This window comes from Vitis riparia, chromosome 19 (assembly GCF_004353265.1).
Source record: "Vitis riparia cultivar Riparia Gloire de Montpellier isolate 1030 chromosome 19, EGFV_Vit.rip_1.0, whole genome shotgun sequence".
NCBI classification, from domain to species: Eukaryota; Viridiplantae; Streptophyta; class Magnoliopsida; order Vitales; family Vitaceae; genus Vitis; species Vitis riparia.
The window spans coordinates 11,851,061-11,865,343 of NC_048449.1; the positions used below are offsets into that span (position 1 = coordinate 11,851,061).

Here is a 14,283-nt window from a genome sequence, read left to right on the forward strand (position 1 = left end):
CAACCATTTATCACTGACTTGTAAAATAACAATTTAACTAAAGAAATCATATGTTAGGAATATTCATGAAAAGTTAGATTTACTGGTAATATTAATAAAAAGTTAGATGTATGGGTAATAAGCAAGCAAGATAAGATAAAAAGTTGTTAAGATCTTACTGCCATATGTATCAAGTATTTTAAACTAAATAGACAATCAAGGATATTTTGATCCTTATGGTTCAAATTACCTATGGTTTACATTGGCAAATAAAACTTCTGAAAATTTCTATTGGAGACTGGAAAAAGACTTTATATGAGTAAGAAAAAAAAAAAAACAAAGAAAAGGTAGGACACATTGGGTATGTGAAAATACTTCATTAAACCGATCGAAATATTTGGGAATTTCGATATTTATACAGGTTTTTAGCAAATTTTTTATAAAAAAATTGGTAGTTATTATTTTTCGAATACTAATATAAATTTTTCTTTCGAAGACAATTTTTTTTTTTTAAATTATAAAATTATTTTTAAAAGACAACTTTATAAAATTCATTTCTTTTAACTTTTAAATGATAACTTTCTAATTAGTATCTAGCAAACTGATGTAGAATTGAAAATAATTTTTCAACTACCATATTTTAGAATATTATACATATATCAACCTAAGATACATGAGATGAGAAATGGGTATTCATAACCTCCAAATCTTATATATATTATCGCTTAAATTTTTTGTTCCACTGCATTCACATGTTCAATCTCTTTTCCAAGAGTGAGAGAGCTATGGAGAGATTATGGAACTGTAATATGTCACAATTGAAACAGTTTCAATTATGGAACTGTTTGTTCACTTTCACAGTTTGTGAAAAGATTAAAAAAAAAAAAAAAACATGGAAATTAAGGTAAAATATTCTGGTTGGAAACTGGGCATTGAAAATTACCTTCAACTTTTCTAGATGGAAAGCTGGGTTGATGATCTTTCTACGTTTAGCCCATCGTTCGCCTTCCAAGGTCACCAGACCAGAAACCAGCAACTTGCCAAGTGGGTGTGGGGGTGGCTTTTGAAAGACATTGGACTTCAACAAAACATCCCTTATTAGCTCAGGCTCCATAATGTTTACCATTGGATTTGGACCGAACCATGCAAAGAAATTTTTACCTGCACGTTTATGCCATTATTGGATAGTGTTAGCCTCAGATTGCTTTTAGTTTGGACTTCACACAAATTCAACTTTGGGTATTAAAATTCTGTTGAACCCAACTTGGACCATCGAAAACAACGAAAACTTCAACCATAGTTTCTATGCTGAGTTATTATAAATGGACTAAATCATTTTTTCAGAATTGTCTCAATGTCAATTGATATTAAGGAATGAACTCTATTCATTGTAGCCTTGAGATTAAATAATGAAATCAAGAGGGCTATCAATATGCTTGGCAGGCTGGGTGACAGTTTTGGATGGATGCAACAATTTTAATTATTTAGCTTTGGATTCTTTCCAGAGAATATTCTGCAATCTAGCATGGGATACTTAAAGACTACATCCCACAAAAAGACAAAAAAAATGGTGCCAATTTCAAGGAGGCTAATCATTCACCTGCCTTTAGCCAAGGATTAGTTATAAACAAAACCTTCCGAAAAGAAAGGGGGAGAGCCCATCTGGATGGACTTGGCATCGACACAATAGAATTGGCATCCAAAGAAATATTAATTTCTTGATAAAAGAAATTGCAATACAGTTAGCAAAGATTAAGAACTGCCACTGAAGTCTAAACCTTTGGTGTAATTTAAGAAAGAGGAAAATAAACAAAACAGAAAGGAAAAGAAAAATAGTTAGGAAGAGAAGAGCAGATAACAAACAACTGCTTTAGGGCAGTATAAAAAAGTTGGCCATAATTTGTAGAGATCAGCAAACTTTAATACTATGATGAAAAGTAATCAGTCATATCGGTACCGTGTTTCTTAATGAAATGACAATGGAAGGGCAGGACACGCGGAACAATATCATCGGAGAGGCTGATTGGTCTTGAATATGCTTCTTTTAACATCATGGACATCTCTTTGAAGTCCCCATGCAAAAGCCTATAAGAATTCCCAGCCAAGCCTTGCTCTCTAAGGCATCTTTCTAACCTCTTCGGCCTCAACCACACCCAATTCAGTAGCCTTCATAAACAGCTTATGAGCACAGTAAGGAACCCAAAAGAAATTGCAACTGAGCTATGCTTCATTTCCAGTTTGAGGGACTTCTATCAGGAGAGGTATGTTAAATCACTTCAGAGTGAGAGAATGACTTTATGCTGCCGATGTGTATAAATTGGCCTCTATTCTATTCCCTCGTGCCGGCAAACATAGAAGATTTCGTCAATGCCTAATGGGGAGAAGAACGTCTAGTATTTTAAAATCTATAAATTATCTATTTTAATTGTCTCTATCAATATGGATTTTAAACTTGTCAATGAATTATTAATTTATTCTATTTGATACATTTCAAAGTTTGTGCAATCATCACTGCTTATTAAAAACTATATATGCCATGAATGTAGAAGGCAAAATTGGAGCATACGGAATATGGAATTCTATTTGATGGACCAGCTTTCACTTGTGAGTCGATGGAGCACGTGGATGCTCACTTTCAGAGCCTCAAGGGACAGCTCGCATCCCTCACATCTTGGCAGATATCGCAGGGTGCTTCCAGCTCTACAACTCCATCTGATCTGGACTTTTTGATACTTTATGTTTTTTTTTTTTCGCTTTTTCGTTTTTTTTTGTTTTTTGTTTTTGTTATTTTATGGATAAGTTTATTTTGTACACCTAACCCATCTTGGCTCAGTCTATCATATATTTTGTTTGTCTAGATGTACTTTTATTTTCTTATCTCTTGTATCCAGAACCTTTTTTACCATATATGTCCATGTGTTTGCTTTTCTTTTCTCCTTTTCGTATGCTTACTGCTTTATCATGCTCTTTGTCATTTTTTGCAACAAAAGGGGGAGATGGGTTGTTGATTTGATTGAGTGTTTTGATATTCATATTTTTTTTACATCTGTTTCATGACTTGCATCCCCTTACTCGTTTACCTGATTTGATAAAATTGATCAGTTATCTTTCTTCCCACACACTACTTTACCTGGGTATGTTGTTTAGTGTGTGCAAGTTCTAGGTACTAGGGTATTGCTCATTTTTTGGATGTGGCTTCTAGTCCTTTGCACGTTAGATGATGAATTGGTTTAGACAAGAGGTATTGAGAAATTTGTAAACTCCATTTGAGAGTATTGAGGGGTTTATGCAATTTGTATTTTATCACAAAATTGCCAAAGGGAGAGATTGTTCGTACATTAGGTGATGTAGTTTAAAATTGTCAATTTTGTTCTATTCATTTTGGTTTAGGATCTTTCTAGATTGTGTCTCACTCCCCATTGAAGACTCAAGGTTATTAATTGATCAACCAAGATTACATAGGTAAGTGTAAAAAGATTTGGGAAAGACAAGTTAGTGTTTGGTATGACATGGCATGGATTGAGTGGTTTAAAATTGAGCAAAATGATTTTCTAACTGGGTTTAAAAAATGCCTAAAGCGCTCAAGCACTCAAAGAGCATTTGAGCCCTAGCAACAAAATTCTCTAGAATTTTGGAGATCTGTCTTTCTATTTTTAAAGGATTTATTTTGAGGAACTTTTTAGAATTAGTCCACTAGGTTCCTAGGCTTATATATACATTGCCTAAAAAGGTTTTTGGTTTGATGCTTTTGAGTTGAAAAACCTAGTTTGTCTTCCTGTTTCCAAAATTCTAAAAGAAACATTCATATTTACTTCTGCCTAGTTGAGAAGGAGATTTGTATCCCCCTCTAGTGCTGAAGTGAGATCCTCTATGAGCACATGAGATGTTGCATTGTGGACGCAAAACACAGTGTAGGTGTTAGGTAGTAAGTCTTAGTAGTAGCTTTCATCAAGTAAAATTGAGTACATACCCCATTATATATGATGGAGACTTCCTCTAATGCATATCCTAGAATCGAAATCAATTGATACTAAATTAACACCCAACCCATATTTCAAACAAAATCTTGCAATTTCACATTTTGAACACCAATCCATGAAAATGGTGTTTTTGGGGAGCAATTTCAATTGATTTAAGAGAGCATATTAAACCTTACCTTTCCCCTCTTGAGACTTGAAACTTAGGAGTAACCTGTTTTCGGATAGATTCAATATCACTAATTGATTAATTTCTATGTACAATATGTTTTTCTAAATTTTAAACTTGTTAAAATTCCATCCTTTTAATTCTATTAGAATAATGTAAATCATATGGAAGTTAGATTCTAAATCTCAAGTCTTCACATCATCAAGTATCAACTATAAGAACTCAAACTCAACACTTTAGTGGCTCTAAAGAGTCTATTTTAGTGCATTTGAGGTATTTAAAAATGACCTAATGCTTTTTTTTATTATTGTTTTTAATGCCTTAGCCATTTGTTTTTTATATTTTTTGTGAGTATTTTTAGAACTTTAAGGTATTTTGAAAATGAAGTAGACTTTGTGGAGGATTCTCAAAGAATAAAATGCCTAAGTAGAGAGCAAGAACAAATTGTGTACCTTTTAAGTACACAGGAGTCTATTGTGCATCTCTCAAGTGTGCCACCAAACTAGATTGCACACTCCCTCTAGCAATTTAAGTTGAGCACCTTCCCCATGATTCAAAGGTTGCATACCCCCTCAACAATTGAACCCAACAAGAGCACTCAAGTTGTGCTTGTCCGTAACATCTTAATTGCACTTTTCCCTACCACTACAATAGCGTATCCCTAAGGCCACTCACCATGCACTGTCACACCCCAAAGCCCACTCCAAGGGCATGATGATCTTTTCACACCTAGCTCAAGCCCAAGGGCTCAAAGTGGAAACGACACAAACATTTGTATTGTAACTAGAAATTTACCAATTACCAAATTCCTGGATCAAACTTTTTCAATTATGCTTGCAAATAAGAGATATAACATATACTTATTTTCATAAAAACTTTTGAGTTCAAAATGCTAATACATTCAAACTTTTCTACAAAACTTTCTCATATCCATTTCAAAACAATTTCTCATCAAACCAAATCAAATACGTTCAAAATATCTTTACTATGGTTATCGTATGACAAATGGTGCCCAATTAGGTGGGACTTTGCAATTGAGTAACTAGTTTCAAATTTGTTCAATTTAAGGTGAACAAAACCAAATGTCAACAATTATAACTCATTGACTAGGGTCATAAGGTCAACTATTATAACCCATTGACTAAGGTCATATAATATCAACTATTATAACCCGTTGACTAAGGCAAAAAATGTCAACTATTATGACCCGTTGACTAAGGCCATATAATCCAGAGTCAAATACTTTATTTCATTAATTCAAACTTACAAAACAAAACATCATATCTCCTCAATTTTTCATTTTTCATAAACAAAGAAAATACTCAAATATACTTTTAATAAAAACATATATTTGATCCATGCTTAAAGATAAAAATAATATTTTTACACATTTCAAAATACAATATAAAAAGAAAATTATTTTTTTTTACAAAAATCTGCATTAATTTCATTTACCTTGAAGAAGCACTCAAAATCTTAAAGTATTTAGCTTTGAAGAATTTCCTCCTCACCTAGCTTAATATCATACACAATATTGATTATTGATTATTTATCTAAATATATAAATTTGACAATCCTAAAAATATTTTATTTAGTATTAGGGATCCTAATTAATTTCTCATGTTAATATTATTACCATCCAATATTATTTTCAACTTCCTAAACAATAATTTATTTCTCTTTTCTAACTTATCTAAATTAAATCTTTTAAGAATATTTATTTGAATTAAACATTATTACTATTATTTAAATCTCCTACTAAAACTTAACAAATACCCCATGCAATTCTTTTTTTTTTCCCCAGTAATTCCACACCAACTCCATTCATTATTATTATCAATATTATTATTATTATTATTATTATTATTATTAATTTCAATACCCAACAACACCTTAACCTATTTCTCTTCCAAGCCATCAACGTCCTTTTCTTCCTCATCATTTACCAAAATACTATTTACTTTTTTCCTAGGTCAACGTGCATTATTATTTGAGAGAATATTGAGTTTATGTTGAAGTTAATAGTGGCTTTGACTTACGGATGAGGTCGTAAGCTGATCATATATTCCCTATGGATTGGTTTAATGTTGATGGAAGTTAGTAGCAATAGGTATTCTTAATAAAGGCACCATGATATCTCTTGGGATTGAAATAGTGTGTCCCCTTAGATCCTAAGGAGGTGTGTTCATGGAAACTATGGCTATTGTAGTTCCTTAAGTAGAATTTAACATAGACTCTTTAAGATCTAAGATATGTTAATTGAACACACAATAGGAAGATATGTAGCTCAAGGATGGTAGAAGTAGTCTTGAAAGGTTGATAGCTTTCACTTTGTTAGACTACAGACACTAATTCATGGGGAGACTAAACACAATGGATAGTAGGTCACGGACCCGAGTACTTAGTGTCTTCGTTGTTATTTACATAGGATACTAGAGTTTAGTTGATTCTCTATAGTGCAATGTTGAATCAACTTTAAAATTAAACTATGAGGGAGTCAGTATTCCTATAGGTCTTAGTGGTCCTTGCTATGAGCTTATATACCTTGTTGGCATGGGTAATGAGGGTTGGATTTACTCTAGGTTCACTTTTGTGCATAAGGGCATTTTGGTAACTATGCAAGGTTATATAGGAGTAAGTGAACAAGGCCTCTAGATTAAGCTAATTGATTAATTAGTAGGTCATATTGGGTTAATTAATCAATTAAAACCCATTTTGGGCTAGATTAAGTGACTCAAGCCCATGTGGGCTCAAGTCACTTAAGCCCACTTAGAAACCCTATAAATACCCCCTAGGGGTTAGGCTTTCCATAACTTTTGTCTTCCATCATCTAGAGAGATAAAGAGCCATAGCCTCCATCCTCTTTTCCTCCTCATCAGAAGTGTGCCAAGATCAAGGTTCGAGTCATCGGGTAGAAGACTTCGGGTTTACAAGGCTTTTGGGATTTCAATTTTCATTTTCACCATGTGGATTTGATTTAGGAACACCCAAATCTAATGTATAGTTTTTGTTAACACTTTTTGAATCCTTTTAAAGTATAAAAATGCTATTTTTCCGTTGTGCATGGGATTTAGAAAAAACCTAAGATAGTTATACATGTTCCTAACCTGTTTTGGACTTGGAAAACAGAGAGAGATTAAGGTTTTTCCTATCATTTTTGGTTCAATAGAACCTTGTTAGGAACTCATAGAGACAAAAATGCCCAAATAAGGAGGAAACATAGATTGCACACCTAAAAGGTGTGCAAGACTCAATCATGCACTTCTTTCTTTGTGTAGAGCCACATAGTGCACCTCCCATGTATACCTTAAAGACCAAACACACAAGACCTCTCTAATGCTTTGGACCAAATTTTACACCCTATTCAGGAAACTTAATCTACAAACCTCTTAAGTGCTCTAAGCCAAGATGTTGTGCACCCCTTCACTTGAGTCAACAGGATGTGTAGTAGTGCAACCCCTTGATGTCATCTAAATTACAAACCATTCTTACCTCTACAATAGCTACATACTTAATAATTCTTCTAATGATTGCCTCACCCACCAAAGTAGTATGTTGTTCATACCTCAAAGTCTTTAATTGTACTACCAAAACGTACCCAGACCAAATTACATAGAGAAAAAGGTGCAACTACCGACCATAAGTTAACACATCAAGAATGATGGTGGGTTGATTGCAATGACAAAGGACTTGACCCTTAGTATAAGAAGAGACAAGTCCAAATGGAGTGGTGTCGGAGTAGTTGGAATGAGTGGGGAGGGGAGGGGGGACATTTTTTTGCCTATAAATGGAGGATTATGAATATACAAGTGGAAGCAAATTATAGAAAGTGAAATTGTAGATAAGTTTTCTCTTCTTATGGGAACAGAAGTAGGAATAAGAGTAACTTAATGTAATTTTAGTTTTTAGTTTTCCATTGTAATCTTTTATTTTCATTATAAACTTTCCCGAATTTCTAGTTTAATTAATTTTCTAGGCTTTTTAATTAATCTTACGTTTCAGTTTTGCAATTTCAACTTACAGATTTGCATTTTTAGTTCTTTACTTAATTTTTAACATGCTTAGATAACCTTTAACACTCTAAGGGGTGAGAAGAGCTCAAGTCTCCCATATCTTAGTATAGTTGTCTATTGGTTTATCTATGCATTAGTTACAAACAATATGATCTCTATCAGTAGTTATAATGACCAAAATAAGTAACCATGGGGAGAAAAGTCTATGTTGCATTGGTTGTGAGCATTGTAAGTCAAGCAACCTTGGAAGCATACTTGGGCATTGTTTTAATGATTCTTTCAACTAAGTATAGGCCTATTGACATGAAAAGAATCTTATCTAAATCATTTGGTTGTAAGGATATATATATATATATATATATATAAAGAGCAATTAGAGAGAGATGAACCTTATTAAGGTGGTTCTTGTTCATTTGAAGCAGGAAACCTTTTTGGTATAAATCCTTACTTTGACCCTAAATATGAAAGCATTAGTTTAAAGCCTTGGTGGTGAGTTGTATCTGAAAGTGGTGATCCTAGTGAATCTCTAGGTTTGAGGTTTTCTTTCCTATAATTTTCTATCTTTTAAACTTTGTGTGTGTATGTCTTTTTTATTTATAAAATCATTTTTCTAATCTTTTAGCTAACATTCACACTCCTAAAGCTATTACCTCAGTTGCTACCAATTTAAAGTTCCTTGTGGAGGCCACCTAACAACTATATGACTATTAATTTTTTTTTTTAATTTTGTTTTTTGTTAAGGAGTTTAGAGTTTCAATGAATGATCTAGTTTAATTTCTCTTTGTAAAACTTAATTGTTAAATATATTTCCAAGTTTTGATAAAAGAAATGAATTAGAGAACGACAAACCAAAAATTAGTGTCGTCACTAGGGAACTTTCAACATTGATGACTCTAAAGGTATTTTTGTGTATATGCTTGTTGTTTTAGAAGCTTAACAAGTATATTTCACCCATTCCCCACCTATCTTTTAGTTGGATTTTTTCTTTTTTGACTTAATTTGTTTTCTTTGGATTTTCTTTTTCTGCTCAGTTTTCATTTTTAGTTGTTAAATCCAACATTTCAAACATTTTCTTTAAAGTGATATGATGCATTAAGGAAATGATTTTAAAGGAAGGGTACTAAGAGTGCATTTGGGAGTGATTCTTCGAAGCGTTTTTAACATTTCTAACACTCGAGTGATAAAAATTTTCAAGTATTATGAATATTGAAAGTTTTTCCTAGAATCACTACCAAACGGGTTTTAAGTAATCAACTAGAAGAAACAATTTTAGAGGAAGGACACTAAGTAATCAGCCAAAAAAAAATATGATTTTAGAGGAAGGACACTAAGTAATCAACCAACCCCTAGTTATCCTTTTCCTCAACACACCAGACCAACACTGTCTCATATCTATTTTCCAAATTCAACTATTGGTAGTACTAATAGAAGTGTCATGAATGGGGGTTTTAATCCCAATAACTAGCCACCTAGGACCATGAGGTATTACCTACAGCCTAGTCGGGTCAATGCTCCTTCTTGCTTGATATTTCTTTTTGACGCTTTTCAAATAAACATTGAGCTTGAAATGATCCAATTGATCCAATTGCTATCTCTATTTTATGGAAGGGAGGATGAAAATCCTTTTTCTTATTTAAAAGAATCTGAAGAGGTATGGTCTATTTTGGCAGAGCCTTCATGAAATCTGGATCATTCGAAACTCAAGGTTTTCTTTTTTCATTAAAGAAAGAGGATAAGCATTGGTGGTATAGCATGAGACTCTATAGTATAAGTTCTTAGGCTACTTTATTAAATATTTTTTTCACAAATTTATTTTGGTATATAAAATTGTTTCCTTTGATAGACAAATTAAAATTTTTTGTTTTATAGAGAATGAGACTTTTCATCATTGTTATGATAAATTTAAAGCTTTGTTATTTAACTTCCTTACCATAGTTTTGAAAACTCAAGCATTGCTTCTTCTTTTTAAAGGAGGTCATCCCCTAAATGAAATAATTTGTTGAAAACATGACTGGTGGGTACTTTATATGGGAGGAACCAAAAGAAGCACTTAAGCATTTAAATTGCTTGCTGAAAAATCAAGGGTTTGGGACCCCTTAGTCCTCAAGTGCATCTTCTAGAACGTGAAAGCCAACCCGAACAACATATAATCTCTCATCTCATCTCTCAATTTATCATTTCCCCTTAGAACAAGAGTTTTGACGAATATGATTTTTGGATGCTGTAAGAGGACGACGCCACTGAGGTTAAGGAAAAGGAAACTGTGTACATAGCAGCTGAAAAGAATTTGTTGAAAAAGAATCAGTTGAAGAAGAGAACTTCCAACAGGTTGCAAATAAGGTTTAAGCTGCATTTTTTCTTCTTTTCATAAAAAAAAACAAAAAAACAAAAAAAACAAAGATAGAAAAAGAAACACTTAGAGAGCAAGAAACAGAGGAGGAATGGAGCAATGTATTGCATAATCACACCAACTTTATTTGTCTCTCAATTCCCTTCTCTTTGCAACCCAAAAATGTTGATCTTCAAGGTATCATCAGAGGGCTTCTCAATATCTCTTCTAATGAAAAATTTGTCTTGATTGAAAGTGGCTCTTAACTAGAGGGGAGGGCATCCCAAAAATTTTAGGAAACCATGAAGAAAAATTTATCAAAATGGATGCTTCCAATCTACCTGTGGGAAGCAAAGAAAAAGTGAAGAGCCATTGGCTAGCTAAAAGCTAGCCAAAAACTTGTAAATTGCACACCTTTAAGCAATCATTTCCCATGGGATGCCTACTTATTCTTTTGTAATATTGTGCAAGCACGCCATCCATAATAAAAATCTTTATTCTCTTATGTAAACTTCTTGGAAGAAAAATGCTTAGAGACTTTTGTCCACACCACCATCATATCAATTGAGGTGTGGGTAGGTAACCGAGAAGTCTTCTAAGTTTTATATAAAAGAAGTAATTTCCACTACCTTTTGCATGCACTCAAACAAGAACACACACAATAACGCAACATGAAAACTCAAAAGAATGGTAAAACCAAAACACTAAGCCTAAATAAGATAAGGAAGTGAGATAAAAATTAACAATCAAGCCAATTTGTTGAAGTCAATGTGACTAAAGTAGTCAGCTGCAATAGCCACAATACTAAAATAATCCAACAAAGCATTCAGTGGAATGAGCATTTGGACAGAAAGGGATCACATTAAATTTAAAAGCATTGGCCACATCTTCGATTATTATTACTTTATCTTTGGGACGACATCACCATACCAATGATTTGAGAACACTTTAATTGGGCAACACTATGTTCACTATCTTTCTTCAATTATGAGTTAGGATCATAAGGTGTTGAGACATACTTAGAATCAAAGCATTCAAACTTCCATAATATTTTTTTCCATATACCACTCTTAAGAAAGTTTAAGTTCATTAGGTATTCTAGTTATCTTGATTCCTAGAATCACTTTTGCCTCTCCTAGGTCTTTCATATTAAAGTTAGATGATAGGAATCTCTTGGTCTCATAAACATGATTTATTCTATTCCAATAATTAGCATATCATTTATATACAAGTAGATGATGACATATGTATTATCCTTATAGTGTACAAGATAAATGCACTTTTCTTCTAAAGGTCTTTAATATGATCTTGAGCCACCCATAAATACCTATTCCTCATTTTTTTTTTTCTAATATAGCTAGGCTAGAAGATAAATGCATTTTTCTTCCATAGATGTGCTTGGTAGCCCAACATCAACAACCTAGTCCATTTTTTCTTTATTCTAGGGTTTTGGACATTGTTCATCAAGTTGGGCTTGAAGTTTTATTTTTTTTACTTGTATGTTGTTCTTGTTTGATTTAACCTTTTTCTCTACTAGGCTTGCCTTAGAGAATAGTTCATTGGCTTTTTCGGCCTTATCCCTTGTTTACTCTTTTCCTTAATTCGAATGGACCTATTGATGACATCTTCAAGGGACATTTGATTCCTCTTATGCTTCATATTATTGTTATAAATTTTTCAACAGTCCGATTAGCCACAAAAATTTAGGAAGTTCAATATGTTCATTAGTTATGTTATTGATTAATATATGGTAGTCATGGATTTAAGATGATGCATCTCTATCCTCAATTATTAGGAAATTTTAAAATTTTATTATAACATATTTTTAGTCCTAACATCTTCCAAGATGTATTTCTTATTCATCTTGTCCCATATTTTTTAGCATGCCTAATAGAGTAATACACACCAAATAATTCATTTGACAAAATGCTCAACATCACATGATGAACTTACTTATTACCATTTTCCCATGCATGCAAAATTTTAAAATTAGTTTATGGTTTTAGGATCCATCATAATATGTCCTAAGCTCTCTATAAAATTAGTTTATGCACAGTCACAGTCCGGTCGCCAAGGGAATTAATCCTATGCACCACACATTGCTATGATAGTTTACAATAACCAATTATATAAAATCTGTTAAAATATTTTATATAATTAACTTTTTGGAATTTTTTTTATCAAGTACTAAAATAAAGAAAATTTAGGAAAAAATATTTTTGTAAAATGATAAAGTTTTACAAAAATGATAAACTTTTTGTAAACTATAGAAAAATAAAAGGCTATTAAATCATAATTAAATGATAACCTTTTAGTATTTCAATCTTTGAATTTTTTTGGAGATTATTTCCATAAATTCCACATTCCCAAAACAATGATAATCTTTACACAATATTATTGTCATAAAAAATTCAAAAAATTTAGAGATTACAAAGAATATAAGGATACGAAGAATGTGAGGATTGTCATATTTTTCATACCCTCCTCGCATTCTTCATGCCCCAACCCATTTGAATATTTTAATTTTTAAATTTTTCCAAAAATTATTTACTTCAATTGCAAGTGTAATTAGTGTTTTTACACAATATTATTGTCAAATGAAGTAAAAATAAATAAAATAAAATTAAATAAAAATTAAAATTAAAATTTTCAAAAAAATTTAGAGGGTACAAAAATGTGAAGAGGGTATGAAGAATGTGAAGTGCCTCACATTTCTCATACCCACCTCACATTCTTCGTACCTATAGTAATGTTTAAATTTTTTAATCTTTCAATTTTTTTTAAAAATTATTTGCTTCAACTTCAAGTGTAATTAAGATTTTTGCCCAATATTATTGTCAAGTGATGTGAAGAAAAACTTAAAATTAAATAATAAAAAAATTTTAGAGGGTATAAAAAATGTAAGAATGGTATGATGAATGTGAGGAGGGTGCGAGGAATGTAAAAAGGGTATGAGAAATGTGAGTGTACAAGAAATGAATATATATATATATATATATATATATATATATATCTCATACCCTCCTCACATTCATCGTACCCCTACAAATTTTTTGATATTTTAATCTTTTAAATTTTTTGAACATTATTTGCTTCAATTTCAAGTGTAATTGGTCTTTTTACAATATATTATTGTCAAGTTAATTAAAAAAATTAAATTTTAAAATTTTAAAACAATTTAGAAGGTACAACAAATGTGAGGAGGGTGCGAGAAATGTGAAGAGTGTACAAGAAATGAACAAAATAAAAAATAAAATTCTCATACCCTCTTCACATTTCTTGTACTCTCCTCATATTCTTTGTATTCCCACCAATTTTTGAATATTTTACTTTTTTTTCGAATATTATTTGCTTCAATTAAACAAAATTCTCATATCCTCCTCACATTTTTCATACCCCACAAATTTTGTAATATTTTAACATTTTAATATTTTTTTTAATATTCTTTGTTTCGATTTCAAGTGTATTTAGTCTTTTTACACAATATTATTGTCGAGTAAAGTGAAAAAAAAAACATATAATTAAAATTTTCAAAAAATTTAAAGACTACAAAAAATGTCACGAGGGTATGAAGAATGTGAAGAGGGTGCATGAAATGTGAGGGTATAAGAAATGAAAAAATAAAATTCTCATACCCTTTTCACATTTCTTGTACCATCCTCACATTCTTTGTACCTTCACCAACTTTTGAATATTTAACTCATCTAACCCTTATAAACCATGACATCAAGAAATATGAGCTCAAAGCAAGAACCATTGGGACCCATAGGAGAACTGACTCTCTTAGAATCAAATTCTGAAATTGATTCAACATCT

The 14,283-nt window shown here is 31.8% G+C and overlaps 1 pseudogene; it reads right to left on the reverse strand.

Moving 5' to 3' along the window:
- LOC117908204 overlaps positions 1 to 14,283 on the reverse strand; it is a 47,543-nt pseudogene that overhangs the window by 5,817 nt on the left and 27,443 nt on the right.